We start from the raw sequence: 19,861 nt of genomic DNA on the forward strand, positions 1-19,861 counted from the left end.
GACCCCAGGGCCTTTGCACTGAGCTACATTCCCAGCCCATGTTAATTTCAAGACAGGGTCTCATCGAGTTGCCCAGGCTGGGCTTGAACTTGCGATCCTCCTGCTTCAGCCTCCAGAGTGCTGGGATGACAGATTGCACCACCATGGCCGGCTGAGGTCTGGAGCCTAATACCTTCAGCAGGAGATTGGGTCCTATGGTCTTGGCACTCAGTGCCTTATTTCCCTGCATCTCACCAGCCCTTCCTCTAAGGCAGAGCAATTTTGCATCCCAAGGGATCCCTGGCCATGTCTGGGCACAAGAGTGGCTGTCAGCACCATGGGAGCTCCTGGACGGAGCAGGTGGAAGCCAGGGAACCACCTGCAGTGCCCAGGACGCCCCGCAGAGCATGCCTGGCCCCATTGTGCCCAGCATCCGGGAAGGGGAAACCCTGGGCCACCCCAGCCCCATCTTTCTGTGCTGAGCACTGAGCGCCCCCACCGGACCTGGACCCTCCTTGGCCTCTGCTCTGCTGCCACCAAAGGTACAGGGCTGCGCAGAAAGCACCAGCCCAGGATTGGCCACCTTCTTGTGTCGCTGGAAAAACCCCATCAGTTTGTGGAACAGCAAATGTTTGTAAAGGAAGAGGGGCGGGGCCACTCACGGAGACCACAGGGACCTCCGGCCCACGGGGAAGCAGCTGGGCCATGTGAGCTTGGGCTCCAGAGCTGCACAGGAAGTCGGTCGGGCCGGGCCTTGCTGATCTCACGGGGTGGTGGAGGCCTCTGCTGCCCTCCGGTCTTTTTGTCCGAAACCAGGAGGCCGGCGCTGGCCTTGGAGCAGGAGAGGGGTGTGGCCCCAGGCTCCCATGTGCCCGGCATCCGGCCGCCCGCCCTCCCACCCCACCCCGTACACCTGTCATCCCTTCCCTCTGGGATTAATGGCTTTGCTCCCAACTTCGCAGTTTCTACCTCTCCCCTCACCCCAGCATGTGGCCAACATAAAGGGAGAAAGCAAAGATGGAAAAGCACCCAGATGTGACAGAAGGCTCAGTACCGGAGTATTTTGTTTTTCTTCTACTGCAACAGGCTGATATTGTGGACTCTGACCATGGGTTAGGGGTCCCAGAAACCTGAAATGGAATAATACCAGTTCTGGGCCAGGGATTTAGCTCAGTGGAGTCACTGCCTGCCTCTCAAGCACAAGGTCCTGAGTTTGATCCCTGGTAACAAAACAAAACAACAAGTTCTACAAGAAAACTTAGCCTTTCTTTCCCCATTCTGGGGGGGGAAAAAATAGCAAAGCCAATATTCTGAATGAGCCATTGTAAAGAATAAGATCGAGGCCGGGTATGATGGCATATGCCTGTAATCCCAGCATCCGGGAGGCTGAGGCAGGAGGATCATCAAGAGTTGGAGACCAGCCTGCACTATGAAGCAAAAGTGAGACCCTGTCTCAAAAAATTAAACAAAATTGCTGGGGATTTAGCTCAGTGGTTTCGCTGCCTGCCACGCAAGCACAAGGACCTGAGTTCGATCCCCGGTACCAAAAAAAATAATAATAATAAAATAAAACAAAATAAATGCTGGGGATTTAGCTCAGTGGCACCACTCCTGCCTCGAAAGCGCAAGATCCTGAGTTTGATCCCCAGTACCAAAAAACAAAATAAAACAATAAAATCAAGCCAGGTATGGTGGCGCACACCTGTCATCCCAGCACCCGGTGTGGCTGAGGCACAGACATCGCAAGTTTGAAGCCAGTCTTGGGCAACTTAGAAAACCCTATTTGAGAATTTAAAAATATAAAAATATAAATGTAGCTCAGTGTGAAGGCCCTGGGTTCACTTAACACTATAAAAAAGAATAAAGCTGATTCTCCCACATTCCCCACATGTTGGAGGGCAGCTGGAGCTAGGTCTCTGTCCCAGTAGTAATACTGATTTTCTCCCTCTCTTTTTTTAACAATAGGACCTAACACAGTGCTTCCTGGGAAAACAAATAAAGGTATGTTGCATTTGTATTTTCTTCCACAAGCTTGCCTTCCTTTGTTTTATAGAAAAAATGGGGAAAGGAAAGAAAAAACAAGCCACTTATTTTATTTTCCTGGTGCTGGGGATAGAGCGCAGGACCTTGCACAGCTAGGTAGGAGCTCACCACAGAGCCACGCCCCACCCCACACCATGGTGTTTCAGGTGCTCGTGACACATGGGGAGGTTGTGTCCCCAAAAATGAGCTCTGGGCTCCCAGAGTTGGAACCCCAGCCTGTGTACCAGCTCCACCACTTTTGGGAGGAATCTCTGTCACCTTCCATCATGAACATAATGCTCTCCACCTGGCAAGAATGTCGCAAAGATGAAACCAGGCAATAAAAATTTTTAAATGTTGAACCAGTGTGCCTATAATCCTAGCACTCGGAAGGCTGAGGCAGGAGGATCACCATGAGTTCCATGCCAGCCTGGGTTCATAGTGAGTTCAAGGCCAGCTTGGATTACACAGCGAGACCCTGTCTCAAAAAACCAAGGAGGGGCCAGGGATTTAGCTCAGTGGCACCTCACCAGCCTCAAAAGTGCAAGATCTTGAGTTCCATCCCTGGTACCAAAAAAAAAAAAAAAAAAACGGGGTGGGAAAGCACACAGCCTAACACCTGGCATCTAAGTCTATAATTTAGTAATTTGTGTATTTCTAGGAACTTGCTGTCTATTTCATGTCAGCTGCTGAGTTTGGAATTTGTTTGGTAAAGTTGTTCGTAGCATTCTGTTATAACCCTTTTAATTTCTGAAAAGTCCATATAATGTTTCCTTCTCATCTCCGACTTTAGGTTTTTGTGACTTATCTTTTGGGGTTTTTTAATCAGCCTAGCTAAAGATTATGAAGCTTTTCAAAGAACCAGCTTTTGGTTTCTTGGATTCTTGTTTTTTTATTCTACATTTCATCTTATCTCCCTTCTCATCTTTACTATTTCCTTCCTTTCAGTGTCTGAGTTTCAGTGGCCTGCCCTTTTCTGGTTCCCTCTGGGTCCAATTAGGTCTGGTTTTGAGATCTTTCCTCTTTCTCCCTGGAGATGTCCTGGTCACTGGGACCAGGTACTTAAGGTTCAGTTGCATTTTCGCTTCTTGGGCTCAGAGAATTTCCTAACTTCCCTTGTGATTTCTCGGTCCCAATGGTTGTCTAAGTGCTGTTTAATCCCTATATGTCTCCTGATGAGTTTGGGAAGGAAAGAGGAGTCAGGTGGGCTTCTCACCAGGCGTAGTGGTGCACGCCTGTCATCCCAGCACTCTGGGAGGCTGAGGCAGGAGGATCACAAGTTTGAACCTAGCTGGCACACTTTAGCAAATTAGCAAGTCCCTGTCTCAAAATAAAAGATAAACAGGGCTGGGGATGGAGCTCAGTGCAAAGGCCCTGGCTCAGTCCCCAGTACCACAAACAGAAAAGAGTGGGCTTCTGTCCCAGGTTGCCCGCTTCCTGCAGGTCAGCAGGTTTTGGGGTAGGGAGCCCGTCCTTGACCAGACTCACTTCCTCACTGCTCTGTCTCTCTGAACGCCTGCACCTGTATGTAGGACTGCAGGGGACACTGTGAGCTCCAAGGACACGAGGCCTGACCAGCAGTGGCTGTGTGATCAAGGGCTGGAGGGGTCGACACAGGAAGCTCCCACCCCCCATGATAGCTTCCTGAGGTCCCCGGAACAAAACTACAAGCTAGGGAGTGCTTAAAACAACGGCCATGATGGGCCGGGGATTTAGCTCAGTGGTTCTGGTGCCTGCCTTGCAAGCGCAAGGTCCTGAGTTCAATCTCTGGTACCAAAAACAAACAAACAAACCAACCAGAAAACAATGGGCATGAGCCAGGTATGGTGGCACATGCCTGTCATCCCAGCATGGGAGGATCACTGTGAGGTCAAGGCCAGCCTGGGCCACATAGCGAGACCTGTCTCAAAAAAAAATCCCAGCCCGACTAGATTCTATCAATTTTTTTTTTAAAAAAACCTTGTCATTTTGTTTTACATGGCTATTTTGCATTCATGTGGGGGTTTTGTTTTGTGGTACCCAGAGCCTTCACACGGATCTACATCCCCAGCCCTTTATACTTATTAAATTTTGAGACGGGCTCTCCCTAAATTGCCCAGGTTGCGCTCCAACTTTCCATCTCTCTGCCCCAGCCTCCCAGAGTGCCCGGATCACAGGGTTACCCACCACTCCAGAACATTTTGCACAAAATAGGCTTCCTAGATGACTGAGCTGCCGATAACCGACCCTTTCCCCCTTCCATTTTGCTCCTGAGGCGATGCGGTCTCCTCCTCCCCACCCCCAACCCTGCCCCACACACCTGACCGTTACCATGGTGATGGAGACTGTAAGGATTTAACACTGCTCACAGCAGGCCACCTGCAGGGGATTAGGCCCCCACTGTCACACCTGCCAGGGTGATGGTGACAAAAAGCCCCAGCGATGATGACATCAACCAGCTGTAGCCCTCTGACCCAGCCCCATGCCATCCTCGGCTGTCCTGGCCATCAGGACACTGCCCGCCTCCCCTGTGGGTCCCCCCCTTCCTCTGGCCCCCTGACCCCAGCGGGCACCTCAGCAAGTGGTCACCTTCATCCTGTGGCCCAGGCCCTGCTACTCTGCCTGGATTCGTTACCCGAGGAGCCCCAGGGCGCAGATTTCATTGTCCCCATTTTACAGGTGGGGAAACAGGCTCCACGTGAAAAGATAAGACAAAGGTGGGGCTGGATTTGAGCTCTTGGCTGTTCCCTCACTTAGCATCTAGTGTCCTTGGGCTGCTTGTCCAGCTGCCCTCTGGCCGAGGTCCCCAGAGCCCTCCAGGATCCCTTTCCCCGGTGGGGACAGTCACAGCAGCCAGGAGCTGAGCGAGAAGGTGTGGGGAGTGGCACGCTTTAAAAAGTGAAGAGGGGGCTGTACACAGTGCTCATGGCCCGGACTTGCAAGAGCCCAAAGCAGGGAGAATTAGGTGTCCCTAGGTGGTGAAAGGATGCACGTAGAATAGCTGTCCCACACAGTGGATTATTACACAGCCTTGAAGAGGAAGGAAATTAGGGCTGCGCATGGTGGTGCATGTCTGTCATCCCTGCTACTCAGGAGGCTGAAACAGGAGAATCACGAGTTTGAGGCCAGCCTGGGCAACTTAGCAACTTAGTGAAAAGTAGAAAAGGCTGGAAATGTACCTCTGTTTAGAGACCCTGGGTTCCATCCCCAGTACAAAAAAAAGAAAGAAAGGAGGAAAGGAGGGAAGGGAGAGAGGGAAGCAGGGAGAAAAGCAATGCTTTGCCCCTTCTACCACCACACGAGCAGGCCCCGTGGCTGAACCCATAGGCCCTCACCAGTCCCTGACCTGGGCCCTACAGCCTCGAGCACTGTGAGCAACAGACCCTAGCTCCGTGTGCCGTTTGCTCACTGAAGCCCGAGGAGCCTGAGACACCCAGAGTCCCTGGCCTTGGGGGCCTCCTCAAAGTGGCCTCCAGCCAGCCAGCGAAGGGCGAGAGCTGGGACAGAGGCCAAGGAGCACCTCCTGCCTGCATCCAGGTCTTGGGGGCTGTGGCACTGCGGCACTTCCTGCGTGGCCCCCTGCAGGCCGCTCAGCCCGCCTGCTCCATCCCCTCCTTCCTGCAGGGATTCTAAGCACCAAGCACCCAAGCTGTCCCTGTCATCCCTTCTCTGTGACAGCCACAGGGGACCTCTGCACTTCCTGGGCTGGCTCAAACTCGGCGGCATTTCCACATTAGCAAGAAAAGGCGTCATGGAATTTGAACGGGGGAGAAAAGGGGATGTTGGCGTGCGCCGGGCCACACGCTCCATCACGTTGTTAGAGATTCCATGATGGTCATCCGAGCCCAGACGGATGCACTCAGGAATTGTGCACACGGAGCGCCGGCCCCCAGGGTCCTCTGTGCCAGAAGTTCCCCAAGAGGAAGCAGAATCTTACAGGTGACTCCAGTGTGACCCCAGCAAGGGGCTGTCTTTTTTTTTTTTTTTTTTTAATTGCTGGGGATGGAGCCCAAGGCCTTGCACACACCTGGAAAACACTCACTGTCTCTTATCTTGAGACAAGATCTCGCTGTGTTGCTAGTTGCCCAGACCGGGCTCAAACTTGAGATCCTCCTGCCTCAGCCTCTCTGACCCCAAACCCACAGTACAGGGCTGCAGCTGTTGAGTCAGGTCCGAGGGCCCTGGCTGCAGGCTGTGTGCCCTGGGCAGGCTGTTGCTTCCTGCAGAGGGGACTGGGAGGATGCACTGTGTTGGGAACAGGCCTCTGAGCACCTGACCGCTGCTGACTCCAGGAGGGCCCAGAAGCTCTGTGCTGGGCTGCCTGGCTCCCAAGAAAGGGACCCCTGGAAGCAGCACCCTCAGGAAACTCAGTGTGGTAGCCCCCAGCCAGGCCCTGCTGTCCAGGCCCCCAGCTCCTGGGGTGCACCAGAGTCAGCAGATTTACAGCCACAAAGGATTCGTTCCCCCACCGCCGCCCTGACCATGGGGCCTGGGTCCACATCACCTCCAGGAGAAGGGACTCTGCAGCTGGGCTAAGTAATGGACCCTGAGGGGGTCGTCCTGACCACCCTGGACCCAACATCCCTCAGAGTCCCCTGAGCGGGTGAGAGAGGGTAAGAAGCTGAGAGAGGCTGAAGACGGTGCTGCCAGCTCTGCAGATGGAGAGGGGGGCTGCAAGCCAAGGGCTGCAGGCGCCTCTAGGAGCCAGGACAGGGACTGGGTTTTCCCGGAGCCGTGGGAGGAGCAACCTCACCACCTGCACCTGGATTCCACCCTGGGAGGCTATGTGATCACTTTGTGGTTTCTTACAGAAGCCATAATATTACCATGCACGAGGAATTCCCAGGGCGGCTGTGACCAGTAGATCCTCAGAGGGCATGACACTGAGGGGTCCTTGCAGGTTGTGTAGGAGCTTGTCCCAGCCGAGGTAGGAGAGCCCAGTAGAGCGCCTCTCTTTCCAGCCCTTTAGCTCCTGTAGGAGTTGCATGCTCTCTAGGCTGGTGCTGCCCCTTTGCCCTGGCATGGGGCCAGGGTGACAACATTTCCTCCCTGCCAGGAAGTGCAGAGCAGAAGTGACAAGAGCCACGGGGGCTGTGTCTCCCTGCCCCTCTCCCAAGATTACAAACTCTCACATGACCGCGGTCACCCCCCTGGCCTGTGAGCCAAGAGGGAGCAGAGCCACCCCCGCTAGGGCCAGGGGACAGACAGCAGCCTTTTCTCCTGCTCCGTAACCACGGTGACCAGCCTGCTTCGTCAGCCTCTGTCATCGAAGACCTCACTGTAGAACAAGCCGCCCCATTCTTGGGCTCCATGGGATCTGCTTCGCTGATCTGTTTTTCACTTTCCCGTGGGCACCTCATTCTTTCCCCTTCTGCAGCCCCTTCTAAATATAGCCGCACAGGGACCGATTTAGCCCGAGAACAAAGGGACCTCGCTGACAGCCGGTCACAAGACTGTGTAGCAGCCTGGGAGCCGCTTTCCCTCCGAAAGGTCTAGCCACAAGGTTACCGGCCCTCATGTGGCCCCTGGCCCTCACCCTGGTCCTGTGACCGTGGCCCTGGGTGCTCGGGGTGTGGGTGACAGAGTCTGGGTGGTGCCTGGGCACCTGGTTGCAGGGAGGTCAAAGAGGCTTGGGGACACCCATACCTGTCCCTGTGTCCTCAGCATGTGGCCGGCTCCCTGGGTCGATGTTCAGGGCCCAGCTGGCACCCAAGCTCTGTGTAGTCCCCACTGTGGGTCCTGTTGGTGACACTTGAACCTGCAGAGGGCAGAGGGCACGGCAGGGTCCCCATTCCCCACATGGCATATGTGTCCTTCCTGGGGTTCCTCAAGGCCATGGCCCCTGTCTGCTTTTTTTTTTTTTGGTACCAGGGATTGAACTTGGGACCTTGTGCTTGCAAGGCAGGTGGTGGAACCACTGAGCTAAATCCCCGGCCCCCCTGTCTGCTTTTGACTCTGCCTTTTTCTGCAAAGTCTAAGCCACTGTCTGTCTCTCTGGGCTCAGGAGATTTGAGGCCAGGCATGCTCTCAGGGCATCCTGGTCCTCCACCCGCTCCACACCAGGAGCTGCCAGTCACAACCACAGATATCCCCAGAGATCGTCTGTGTCCCTTGGGGGACAATCACCCCTAGCCGAGATGCCCTGGGTTGTTCCAGCTCACCAAGTGACAGCCAGGCGGCAGAACTAGAACACGTGCCGCCACAGGGGAGAGAACAGGGGTTCAGTAACCGCCAGGGACGGCGGGGGGTGGGGGGGAGTAAACTCACATCACTCCTGCATCGCTGGCAGGGCCGGGAGAGGGCAAGGCTACTCCGCAAAGGTTTGGCAATTTCTTTTTTCTTTTTTCTTTTTTTTTTTTTTGGTACCGGGGATCGAACTTAACTTGGGTCCTTCTGCTTGCAAGGCAGGTGGTGGAACCACTGAGCTAAATCCCCGGCCCAAGTTTGCCAGTTTCTTAACAACAACCAAAAAACCAAGCATGTACCCCATGACCAGCAACCCGGACTGGACCCCACTGAGAACCGCGTTCCCTCCGGCCCTCTGCTCAGCGCTTCCTGGTGCACACCGGCTCCCGGGCCCTGCTCTCACGACTGTGTGATAGGCGCCACGGAGGAAGGAGCCCAGGGACCCCGGCTGCAACCCAGCTACAGTCCGGGTGCAACTTGTTCCCAGCAGTTCGTCCCGTCCCTGCCCAGCCCGCTTCTCTCCGAACTGCACTTGGGGTTTGTTTGGGCTTGGATCTCGTCCTCTGTAAACACCGCCCTCTCCTCTTGTTTCTGAACCCCGTGTGCTGAGGCCTAAGTGCGTCCCCACCTCTGCGTGTTCGTCCCCTGCAGGATCTGGCTGCAGATTTTTGTTGTTTGGGTTTCTTTTTTCCCCTGCTTAATTTTGGAATGGCAGGCGGCAGCCAGGGCGGGATTGCAGGGCCTGAGGGGAGAGAACCCTGGAGCTCCAGCTGTGTGCTGTAGGGCTTCTGCTCCCGGAAGTTCATTTTTGTTTTCTTTCAGTGCTAGGGATTGAACTCAGGGCCTTTGTGTTGAGCTCCATCCTCAGCCCTTTATATTTTTTTTATTTTGAGTTAGGATCTCACTAAGTTGCCCTACCTGGGTTCAAACTTGGGATCCTCCTGCCTCAGCCTCCTAGAGTGCTGGGATGACAGGTGTGTGCCACCACGCCTGGCTCTCTGGAAATTTTAAAGGCAGATGAAGGCAGTATCTGTTCTCTCCAAGGGCAAGGAGTCACTGCTGCTATGGGTTCCCCCCAGCTCACGTGCTCCAGTCCACCATGCAAGTCTTGGTTAACCTTGGATCGGGAGCTGGCAAAGGGAGCCACCTTAAGGCACAGCCACCAGGGCCGAGCCAGCTGGAATGCATGGACTTCCTGTGCCATAGTGGAGGACAAATGCTGCACTTAGAGCCTGTTTACAGGAACCTACATCTCAGGCTGATCCATGAGACCTCATCAGCTCCCACCCCAGCCCTGTGTATCAGCTAGTGGCACTTTGAAACAAACCAGGCAAACCCACCAGCTTCAAGTAATGCCTGAACCTCAGTGAGCTCACAGTTCTGCAGGTCTGGAGTCACAAGGGTGACAAGGAAATGGGAGGCCAGCTGCCATGAGCCTGAAGTCTTCCAGTCTCATTCAGTTTGAGAATGTATTTCCTCAAAGCTTTAGGACTGAGGACTCCAACCGTTGTGGGCTGTCAGTTCTTAAAGGCCTTCTTCTCAGTCCTGAGCATGGACCCTCCATCCTCAAAGCCAGCCACAAGAAGCTCCCATATAGAATCTCTTTCCAATTCTTTCTTCAGTACTGTAATTTTTTTTTTTTGGTACCAGAGATCGAACTCGGGAGCTTGCGCTTGCAAGGCAGGTGGTGGAACCACTGAGCTAAATCCCCCTCCCCGATCCATTTTTCAGGAAGGGATCACCTGATTAGGTCAGACCCAGCCCAAGTGATCCCCTTCTTAAAGCCAGCCCTGCCATTAAGCTATCCACAGCCCACCTAGTGACAGGTCTCACCCACACTCAGGAAGAGGGCTCACACAAGGTCAGGGCGGTCACCCGTGGACTTCATCAAAATTCCCTGGTGTGCCAGCTCTACTATGAGCCCACGTTGGGATGTGTCACTGGGTATGTGGGGAAGGCTAAGTGTGACACAACCAGGTGGGAAATGCTGTGTGGTTGGCCAAGCAGCCCCCAGGAAAGGCAGGGCCCCTGTGCCCAGCAGAGGGTGGCTGCTGTGGACAGGTGGGACGGGGCCACCTTAGCCCCAGGGGGCAGCAGATCACAAAGGAAGCCACATTCCAGTCGCCCTGGCAGTTCCCTGTTTCCCACACACCAAAGCTCCAGGAGAAGGATGGATGGAGACTCAATATTCTGCTCCAGAGGTGACTCAAGCCAGGTGATCCTGCCCCAGAGGACACTGGGTGACATGTGGGGACATGTGTCGCTGTCAGGACTGCAGGGGAGGCCGGGGACGCCCCACAGAGCTTGTCCGGGGCGTGCACAGAGCCCAGCAGGAGCCCTGCTCCGTCCCCTGTCCTACTGTAACGAATGGGGAGCCGGCCAGGGAGGAACCACCTCCTCTGTGCCATTTCCTGAAGCGGCCAGAGTGGCCAGAGAGCCCAGCCCCGGAGCCTGGCTTCCTGTCTCAGAGTCTTCCCACATTTCTTTCATCCTGTGACCCTGGAAGTTGGCACTGGGTGGTCTCTGGAAGCTTCGTGGTAGGGCCCCGGGGCTGTGGTGTCCCCAGAGCAGCCACCCAGCTCCGCCCTGGCCCAGACCAGAAAGGTGCTCAGCAAATGAGGCTGGAGGAGGAAGGTGCTGGCAGCCGCTGAGTGTGCAGAATAGAAAATCCACAACTCTAGGCTGCCATCCTGGGCCGGAGACCACACCGACCTCGCCCTGACCTACCACCTCGTTTGTTTTGCTTTGTTTGTTTTTTGAGACAGATCATGATCACTATGTAGCCCAGGCTGGCCTCAAACTCAAAGCCATCCTCCTGCCTCAGCCTCCAGAGTGCTGGGATGACAGAGGTGCGCCACCACCTCTGGCTCGACTTGCCCTCTTCTAAGCCAGGCCAGACCTTGCTTTACACCACCAGCCCACGAGGCACCAAGGCACAGTCAGCCAAGCGCATTCCTCACATTCCTGTCCTTTGACGCTGCCGCCCTGCCGCTCCCGCAGCCTCCCGCACCTCGCACTCGCTCTCCGTGTCTGTGTCTGCAGCCAGCCGTGGCGCTTCCCCAACTATGAGAACAATGTTCGGAATTCAGGGGGATCGCCGGCAGTTTTGCATCTTGCTGTCATTCTTCCCATAGAGCGGGAAAACACCTCAGCCGTCAGCGGTGGCATCACAGCCCGAAAAAGGAGACGTTTGTTACTGCAGGAAGCCGTTCGGCTCCCAGCCTGGCCCGGCCCGCGAGCCGGGAAGGCTAGAGCTTCTCCGGGCCAAACCGCAGAGCCCGGCTGCCCTCGGACTCTGACACCGCCCCAGGCCTGACGCCTGCTCTGGGCCCTGTGCCCCACGGTGCCTAGAATTAGCCCAGCCCCAGGGGGCCCAAGGACCCAGCTGCCAGGGCCCCCACGCCCCGGCTGCGCTGAGAACGTTTCTTTTCTTTTTATTAATAAACGTTTATAGTGCTTACACATAACACATTTTAATTCTTCTTGCCCCTTTCCCTGCCCTCCGTCCATCTCTTGGCCCCTTTTGCAGAAGACCTAGCTCCCTGAGCTTTGTAAACAGGGGGGGGGGGTGGTGGAGGGAGGGCAGGGGAATGGGGAAAAACAAGAACCAAGATGCATCGTGTACAGGTACAAATCCCCAGTGATGAAGGTGATCATAATGCATACCTAAAATGTACCAACAAAGTTAACTTAAAAAAGATCTATCTCCCTGTTTCCTATTGTCTATCTTTTATTCTGCTTCTTAAATTTATTTATACTTTGGGTTTCTCATATAAGAGAAACCATGTGGGGCCGGGGATTTAGCTCAGTGGTTCCGCTGCCTGCCTCGAAAGTGAAAGGTCCTGAGTTCGATCCCTGGTGCCAAAAGAAAACCCCCCCAAAAAAAGAGAGAGAGAGAGAAACCATGTGATATTTAAGCTTGTGCATCTAATTGATTTCACTTAACTAAATGGCCTCAAGGTGCATCCATTTTCCTACAGAGGACTTGAGTTTATTCTTCTTTTTTTTTTTTGGTACCAGGGATCGAACTCAGGTCCTTGAGTTTGCACAGCAGGCGGCGAAACCACTGAGCTAAATCCCAGGCCCGAGTTTATTCTTCTTTATGGCAGAGTAATACTCCATTGTGTGTAAATACCACATTTTCTCTAGTCACCTGCACATGGGCATAAGGCCGATTCCAAGATTCAGCTATTTTGAACTGTGCTGCTATAAACATGGGTGTGCATGCATCACTGGAATATGCTGTCTTTAACTCTTTCAGGAAGATACCTGGAAGGGGAATAGCTGGCTTGAATGGAATTTCTAGTTTTCGTATTCGAGGAATCTCCATACTGATTTCCATGGTCATAGCAGGAGTGAGCACCCACTTGGTAGGCACAGACTACGTCAGCACTCCTCTCCCCAAGACAGAAGAATCTTGCCAAGTCCCACAATTTGATCTGAGCCTGACAGCCTCTCCCTGCACCCTGGGGGCTACGCTCTGATTGCAGACAGAAGCAGGCCCCGACCCCCACAAAATGTAAACCTGAATTTCAAAAAGAAAGTGAACATGGGGGATGGGGGTCTCACTTGCCAGGGTCTCCTCCTCCAGTGTCTTCAAGGAACAAATGACCTTGTCAAGCCCTGGAGGGCAGTTGCATCAGAAGCTGGCAGGACCCAGGTGTGGTGGCCCAGGCCTCTCATCCTAGCACTCGGGAGGCTGAGGCAGGAGGATCACAGATTTATGCCAAGCCTGGGCAATTTAGCAACTTAGTGAGACCCTGTCTCAAAATAAAAAGGGCTAGGCCTGGAGCTCAGCATTCTCAAGGTTCAGTCCCCAGCACCACAAAAAGGATGGTGGTAGTTTTATTTCTTTTTTTTTTTAATTCCTGTTTTTAATCCATTCCTGCAATTCTATAGCTTGAATATACCCCTGTCTGATTCTGGGCCTCAGTTTCCTTGTCTGCAAAATGAACCTAGCCACCCTCTAGCTCTAGAGTTGCCAGACTTTATTTGTAAGCCACAGGGCTCTCTTTAGAATATAGGAGGATTGCCACAAGTTCCAGGCCAGCCTGGGCTATATAGTGATTGCAAGGCCAGCCTGAATATATAGCAAGACCCTGTGTCAAAAAAAAAAGAAGCTGAATGTGGTGGAGAATGTCTGTAATCTCAGCACTCAGGAGGCTGAGACAGGAGGGTCACCGTGAGTTGAAGACCAGCCTCAGCTCCATAGTAAATCCAAGGCCAGCCTGAACGACATAGTGAGACCCTGTTTTAAAAAAATTCTTCAAAAAAAGGAAAAGGTTATTTAAAACCAGGTGCCGAGCTACATGCTTCTTGTCCCAACTACTTGGGAGACTGAGGCAGGAGGATTCCTTGAACCTAGAAGTTCAAGGCCATGCAGGTTACAGAATGTTTCTATCACCATCATCTAACATGTACTTTTAACGCCTGGTTTCTTTTGCTTAACAAAATGTTTTCGGGATTCATGCATGTTGCTTCATTTATCATGAGTTTGTTCTTTTTTATAGCACAGTAATATTCCATTGCACACATCATCATGGTTTATTTGAGTACTGTCTTGTTTTTTGTTTTGTTTTGTTTTTGGTACCAGGGATCAAACTTGAATCCTTGAGCTTGCACAGTAGGCAGCAAAACCACTGAGCTAAATCCCCAGCCCAAGTATTGTCTTGTTGACAGACATTTGGGTTGTCTCCAGGTTTTGTGGTCATGCACAGAGACTTATGAACATCCTGTACAAGTCCTTTTGTGGAGCTATGTTTTTATTTATCTTAGGTGAATCCTCCCTGCAGGAGATGCTGTGTCATAGTGTAGGTATGTGTTTAGCCTTCTGTGAAATGGCTAGACCAACTCCTCCAGTGATTGTGTCATTCATACTCCCATCAGTACTGCAGGAGGCTTCTGGGTTTTCCACATCCTCCCCAGTATTTAGTGATGTCCATCTTTTTATCTTTAGCCTTCTAGTCTTTATGAAGCAGCTCTTGTTATAGTTTTAGTTTGTATTCCCTTTGTGACTAACCATTGAGCACTTTCCATGTGCTTATTGAACATTTCTCTGCCAATTTGTAAGATATTTCTCCTGCCTGAGGTTCAAGAGCTTCTTGAATCTCTGGTTGGGAGAATTTTTTTTCCTTTGGTACTGGGGATGGAACTCATGACCTTGCACTTGTAAGGCAGGGGCAGTGCCACTGAGCTAAATCTCTGGCCTGGGAGACTTTCTCTCTTTTTTTGGAGGTACCAGGGATTGAACTTAGGACCTTGTGCTTTCAAGGCAGACGGGGTGCCACTGAGCTAAAACCCAGGCCCTCCCAGGAGAATTTCTATAAGATTATTCTGCCCCCTTCTCTCGTTCCTTCTTCCAGAGTTTCAGTGGCACGTGTAATAGACCCATGAAACCCATCTCTCTTTTACCCCATCCTCTGTAGTTTCTTCCCCTTTGTCTTCATCTTTATTCTGGATATTTCTCTCTGATATATCTTACTAACTTCCATTTATTCCATTGAGTTCTTACAGTTCAGACATTACAGTTTTCAGATATTTACATTTTGGACATCCCCACAGGTTCCTTTCTTTTTTTCTTAATGTTATCAATTTGCTGCCCAAAGCATAATCTCATCTTTTTATCTCCTCTCACATAATTAACACAGTTATTGTAATCTCTCAGTCACCTTTGGTGTATGGAACCCCAAGCAGGGGACTCTATTTGGATCGCCTGTTTTATCTGCTAGTTTTTGTTCATATGGTCTTGTTACCTTGTATGCCTGGTTATTTTTCATTTGCAGCCAGGTTGCAGGTTTGTATATAGAAATAATCCAAGGCCTGGGATGATGCTGTTTTTCTCCAGAGACTTTATGTTTATTTCTGTCCAGAATCTAGGGCCACCAGCCGTTTACAATCACCTCAATCCAGTATCAGGGCTTGAGATTATTGGAAACCCAGCTGAAGTCATCATGGTGACATCTGTGTCCTGTTCACCCTTATCTTGGCAGTGCTGATTTATCCCAGCTCTACCAAGGGGGACTTTGTCAAGCTCTCTCCCCTCAGCAGGTCCTGTCCCATGCCTTCTCCGTAGCCTGATGAGGTCAATAGAAATAAGACAGCTTCTCAGCAAATTCTCCACCTTGGCAAACGTAGCCAAAAAGTCAGACTCGATGCCGGGACAGTCATCGCCCCCCAGATCCTGGCTGGAAATTCTTCACCACCCCACTGACCCTCCAGCACCTCCAGCAAATCTTTGTGCTTTGTTACAACTTCTCTAGTTGTACCCAGCAGGAGACTTTGACCTTATCAGCTGAGGACTGTTGGGCAAGGCAGAATCTAAAGATAGTGAGCTTTGTCCAAAGTTCACATGGTTTAGGTCAACTTTAATGTGGGTCACCTCCATCTCAGGGCCACAGAATCGCAAATAGGACCACAGCCTACAGAGTGATCCCCATACTTTCTGCTTGATGAAGCCAAGATCCAAGTTGGGAGCAAAGTCAGGATTCAATCTCAGTTGTCCATTTTTGGAAATGTACCCTCTACCTTCAGGGACTGGCAGTGGCCTCTACCCCTTGGAATGAGGTCCCTGGGATGACCTCAGCTCTCTCCCAGACCTGAATGTTCTGTGGAGCCAGTTTATGCAACTCAGGTTCGCCAAAGGACTTTTGCTTCTAATCATAGTCATGAAGACTGAGGTACTGACCCAGCATGACTAATCATCGTGGGTGCTCAGAACCAACAGAGCTTGGAGCAATCTTGCCTCACCTTTCTTTTATGGCTCAAGCCAGGAAGGGACTGGCTTTAATTCATGTATTAAGTCAGACAGCACAGAAATGGAGCATTTTAGGAAGTCTGGCTTCTGGCCTTGTTGCTAACTTCGTCCATTCTGATTTGTAAGACAGTCAACTGTCAGCTCCAGCCTGGGTCAAGTCGGGTGGGCTGTGGCAATTTTTCTGCACCACCCGGCCTCCTCCTGCTCAAGCCGCAGAGGCGTGGCCGCGGTGAAAGCAGGAAGGTTTCCCAACGGCTTCCAGCAAACCGGCCCTTCCACCTTCGCTGGGTTCTGCTCTCTCTGCCTCTTCAGCAGCTGTGTTTGTGCTTGGCGGTTGTCACCAGTCCCCGAAAGAGGGCCCTCGTGTGCTGCTGGTTTTGGGGACCCACATTCCCATGCAGAGACAGGAGGCCCATCCCCCCCGACATCCCAGCTGGTCCTTGCCCCCGGAGGAGACTTTGTGTGCTGATAAGTTGACCCCTGTTTCAAAACCAGCTTCTGTTTTTATTCAGTGCCTTTGCTTGGGGCAGGAGGTCAGCCAGGTTCAAACCCTTCACATTTCACCTGCAAACCTCCTTCAGGTGACTTCTCAGAAAGGTCTCTGACTCTGGCCCCAGGGATCAATGTTGTGGTTGTCACAATAGAAAGAGAGCTGCTCAGGCCAGGGACGCCTGGCCCAGGAAACAGTGTGGCCAATGTCCCCATAGCCCTGATGGCCAAGGACCTCGAGGACAAGGGTGCACTTGAGGGTCCCCCGGCGGGGTGGGGCAGCCCTGGACATCGGATTCCTCCACTGTCCACCACCAAGTCTGCCCCGCTTTCTCTGCAGCCGCTGCAGCCCAGCCTTTCAGGAGAGTCGCAGCTGGGACTCCTGAGTGTGTGGAGGGAGGGTCAGCAACCCTGGGCGTCCTGTGGCAATGTCCCCTGCCATGCACTGTCACCTTGGTGCGGGGGAATCTGGACTGTTTTTGAAACTGCCCCTGAGTCTATAATTACTTCAAAGTTAAATTAAAATAAATGGTAAAAGTTAAACTTATAACAAATTATATAAGCATGTAATGAATATGTATATTAAAATATAAATACATCACAAATATACATGAGTATAAAATTAATAACAAAAACTGGACAGAGGACCGGGGATGTAGCTCGCTGGTTCCACCACCTGCCTTGAAAGTGCAAGGTCCTGAGTTCAATCCCTGGTACCAAAAAAAAAAAAAAAACACTGGACAGAGGTGGTGCACACCTATCATCCCAGCACTCTAGGAGGCTGAGGCAGGAGGATCCTAACTTTGTGCCCAGCCTGGGCAACTTAGCAAGATCCTGTCTCAAAAAATTAGAGGCCGGGCATGGTGGCTGGGACATATCTGTAATCCCAGCATTCAGGAGGCTGAGGCAGGAAGCTCACAGGTTCAAGACCAGCTTGGGCTACACAGTGAGTTCAAGTGACACCCTGTCTCAAAAAAAAAAACAACATTAGAAAGGGCTGAGGATGTAGCTCAGTGTGAAAGCCATGCACTGCTAAGTAAACAAACAAAACCATTTTGTGTCATATATAGCTGATGAGAATACAAAATAGTGCATTGGTTTTGAAAACTGGAAAAATATTTAACTTATAAAGTTACACTGATAAAGTTAACTTATAAAGTTAAACATACACCTGCCCTAGGAGGTAGAAATCTCACATCAAAGAATTCACCCAGGGCCTGGGATTTGGTTCAGTGGCACCGTGCCTGCCTCGAAAGTGCAAGGTCCTGAGTTCAATCCCTGGTACCAAAAAAAAAAAAAGAATTCACCCAAAAGATATGGAAATCTATGTTCCTACCAAAACCTGCACCTGAATGTTTATTGCAGCTTTACTCACAATCTCTGGAAACTAGAAGCAACTCAACTGGGCCCCCCTTGGTTGGTACTTTGTTCATACTCCACATTTTTAGTTACCACTTCTTTTGTTTGTTTATTTGTTTGAGACAGGCTCTCGCTATGCAATTCAAATTGGCCTTAATATAGCCCAGGCTGGCCTCAAACTCACAGTGATTCTCCGGCCTCAGCCTCCTTAGTGCTGGGATGACTTGTGGCCTGGCTGCATTATTTACTATTTCCAATGGTTGCTTAACCTCCCGTCAGGAAAATGCCCCACTTGTCCTCCTGTTTCACAATACATGATTTCCATCTAACTTTTCACTATTGTAAAAAATGTGTTAGTAGGCTGGGCATGGTGGTGCACACCTGTCACCCCAGCACTCGGGAGGCTGAGGCAGGAGGATTGCTGTGAGTCTGAGGCCAGCCTGAACTACACAGTGAGACTTGTCTTTAAAAAGGAAAACAAAACAAAAACACAGATTGAGTCTTAGAGGGGTTGACAAAACCAAAGAGGCCAGGACAGTTACATCCTGACCCGATTTCCTGGTCAAGGTGACAGTCTTTCTCCAGTTTCACAGGTCACAGGTGAATAAAATTGTAGCCTGATTGTCTGATGTGCTTCCCACAATCACTAACAAGGCCACTCTTTGCTAACACTGTTATTTACTGGTTCAATGATGTCTGCTTGGTTTCTTGTTGTTGTTGTTTATTTGTTTTTTGGGTTTTTTCCCAAGGCTAGGGATGGAACGCGGTCACGCACTTGCTAGGCAATGCTCACCCATAAGCCACAGCCCTTTTTAATTCTACCTTGACACAAGGTCTCACTAAGTTGCCTGGGTTGGACTTGACCTTGCCATCCTCCTGCCTCAGGCTCCCGAGTAGCTGGGATGCCAGGTGTGGCCCACCTCAACCGGGTTATCTGAATGACTTGATAGATGAATTATTTTCGTTTGTCCCATTTCTTGCCTTCTGAGTGGGACCTGGCAAAGCCATCGTCACCGCAAAGACTTTTTGATGTGCTTGTCTCAGTAATATTTCCTGGGTCAGCAGGCTTGGGCTTTTGTTTTATTGGTGTTTGTCCTGAAGTGTGAAGTATTGATCGAGGATCGTAGCTCTCAATCATCTGGACTCCCTCTGTGGCCTTGGTTGCTAGGTAACCCCTCTGGGATGGAAAATGCTGGGTACTGTTTGCCCCTAACTTGTGTATTTTGGGTTGGTTTTTTTTGGTATCAGGGATCGAACTCGGGTCCTTGTGCTTGCACAGCAGGCGGCGAAACCACTGAGCTAAATCCCCAGTCCTTATTTTGGGTTTTCATCCAATGGCTCTTTACAAACTGGGGAGCTCCTGGTGCAGAGTGGGTGGAGGCCAGGGACACCAACATCTGGGCCCAGTGTTGTAGCTGAGGGGGCTCTGAGCGACCCAGATGTTCTCTACACTCCCAGCTCCAAGTCCCACCCGGTCCCTGTGCTCCGGCCCCGTGTCTCAGCACAGCTCTGTTCTACCTGTCGGTGGGTGTGCTGCACCCACTTGGGTCCCCTTCCCTCCCACCCATGGGCTACCCTGCAGGACCCAGCTGAGCGCTGGGTGCAGCTCCCTGGCCTTCAGCTCGAGGCCACCGAAGGGCCTGGCAGCATCTGTAAAAACCTCAACCCCAGGTTGTGCCCCAGCCTCACCAGGCCTGGACCAGCCCGGGGCCTTTGCCGTGTGCTCCGGGCCCAGAACTCTGCTTACCCAGGCAGGCCTGGCCCGGGTGGAGCTGTTGCCATCATGAGGCCCTGTGGCCACTGTGGTGAGGAATGTCCCCACTGACTCAGCGCCACCGCTGCATGTTTTGCCAGTGTTGACTTGGTCTTTGGCGGGGGCCATGGCTGGTCCATGAGTCAGGGACCAGCCAGGGACACCAGCCATGGCGGGATGTCAGGAAGTGGCTGCATGGGATGCAGGTGATGCAATGAGTGTCTGAATCACATCTCAGCACAAGCAGGCACACGTGCACATATCTACATGCATGCACACGCATGCTCACACTCAGGTACACACATGTACACAGACACGCACACAGACACACATGTTATGCA

General features: G+C 51.9%; 1 protein-coding gene across 6 annotated transcripts in view; it reads left to right on the forward strand.

The window, feature by feature from the left end:
- Window positions 1–19,861, forward strand: part of Gng7 (G protein subunit gamma 7) — a 110,454-nt gene that overhangs the window by 79,255 nt on the left and 11,338 nt on the right. For 4 of the 6 annotated variants that reach the window (XM_087201550.1, XM_087201549.1, XM_004865782.3 and 1 more), the window contains one exon: window positions 1,945–1,980. The exons of the other annotated variants lie outside the window; for them this stretch is intronic. The gene's annotated coding sequence lies outside the window, so the exon portion shown is untranslated. The remainder of the gene's footprint in view (window positions 1–1,944; window positions 1,981–19,861) is intronic. 6 annotated transcript variants of the gene reach the window in all.

Source organism: Heterocephalus glaber, unplaced genomic scaffold (assembly GCF_053883595.1).
Source record: "Heterocephalus glaber isolate CG9 unplaced genomic scaffold, H.glaber_assembly_v1.0 deba00001760, whole genome shotgun sequence".
Taxonomy (NCBI): domain Eukaryota; kingdom Metazoa; phylum Chordata; class Mammalia; order Rodentia; family Bathyergidae; genus Heterocephalus; species Heterocephalus glaber.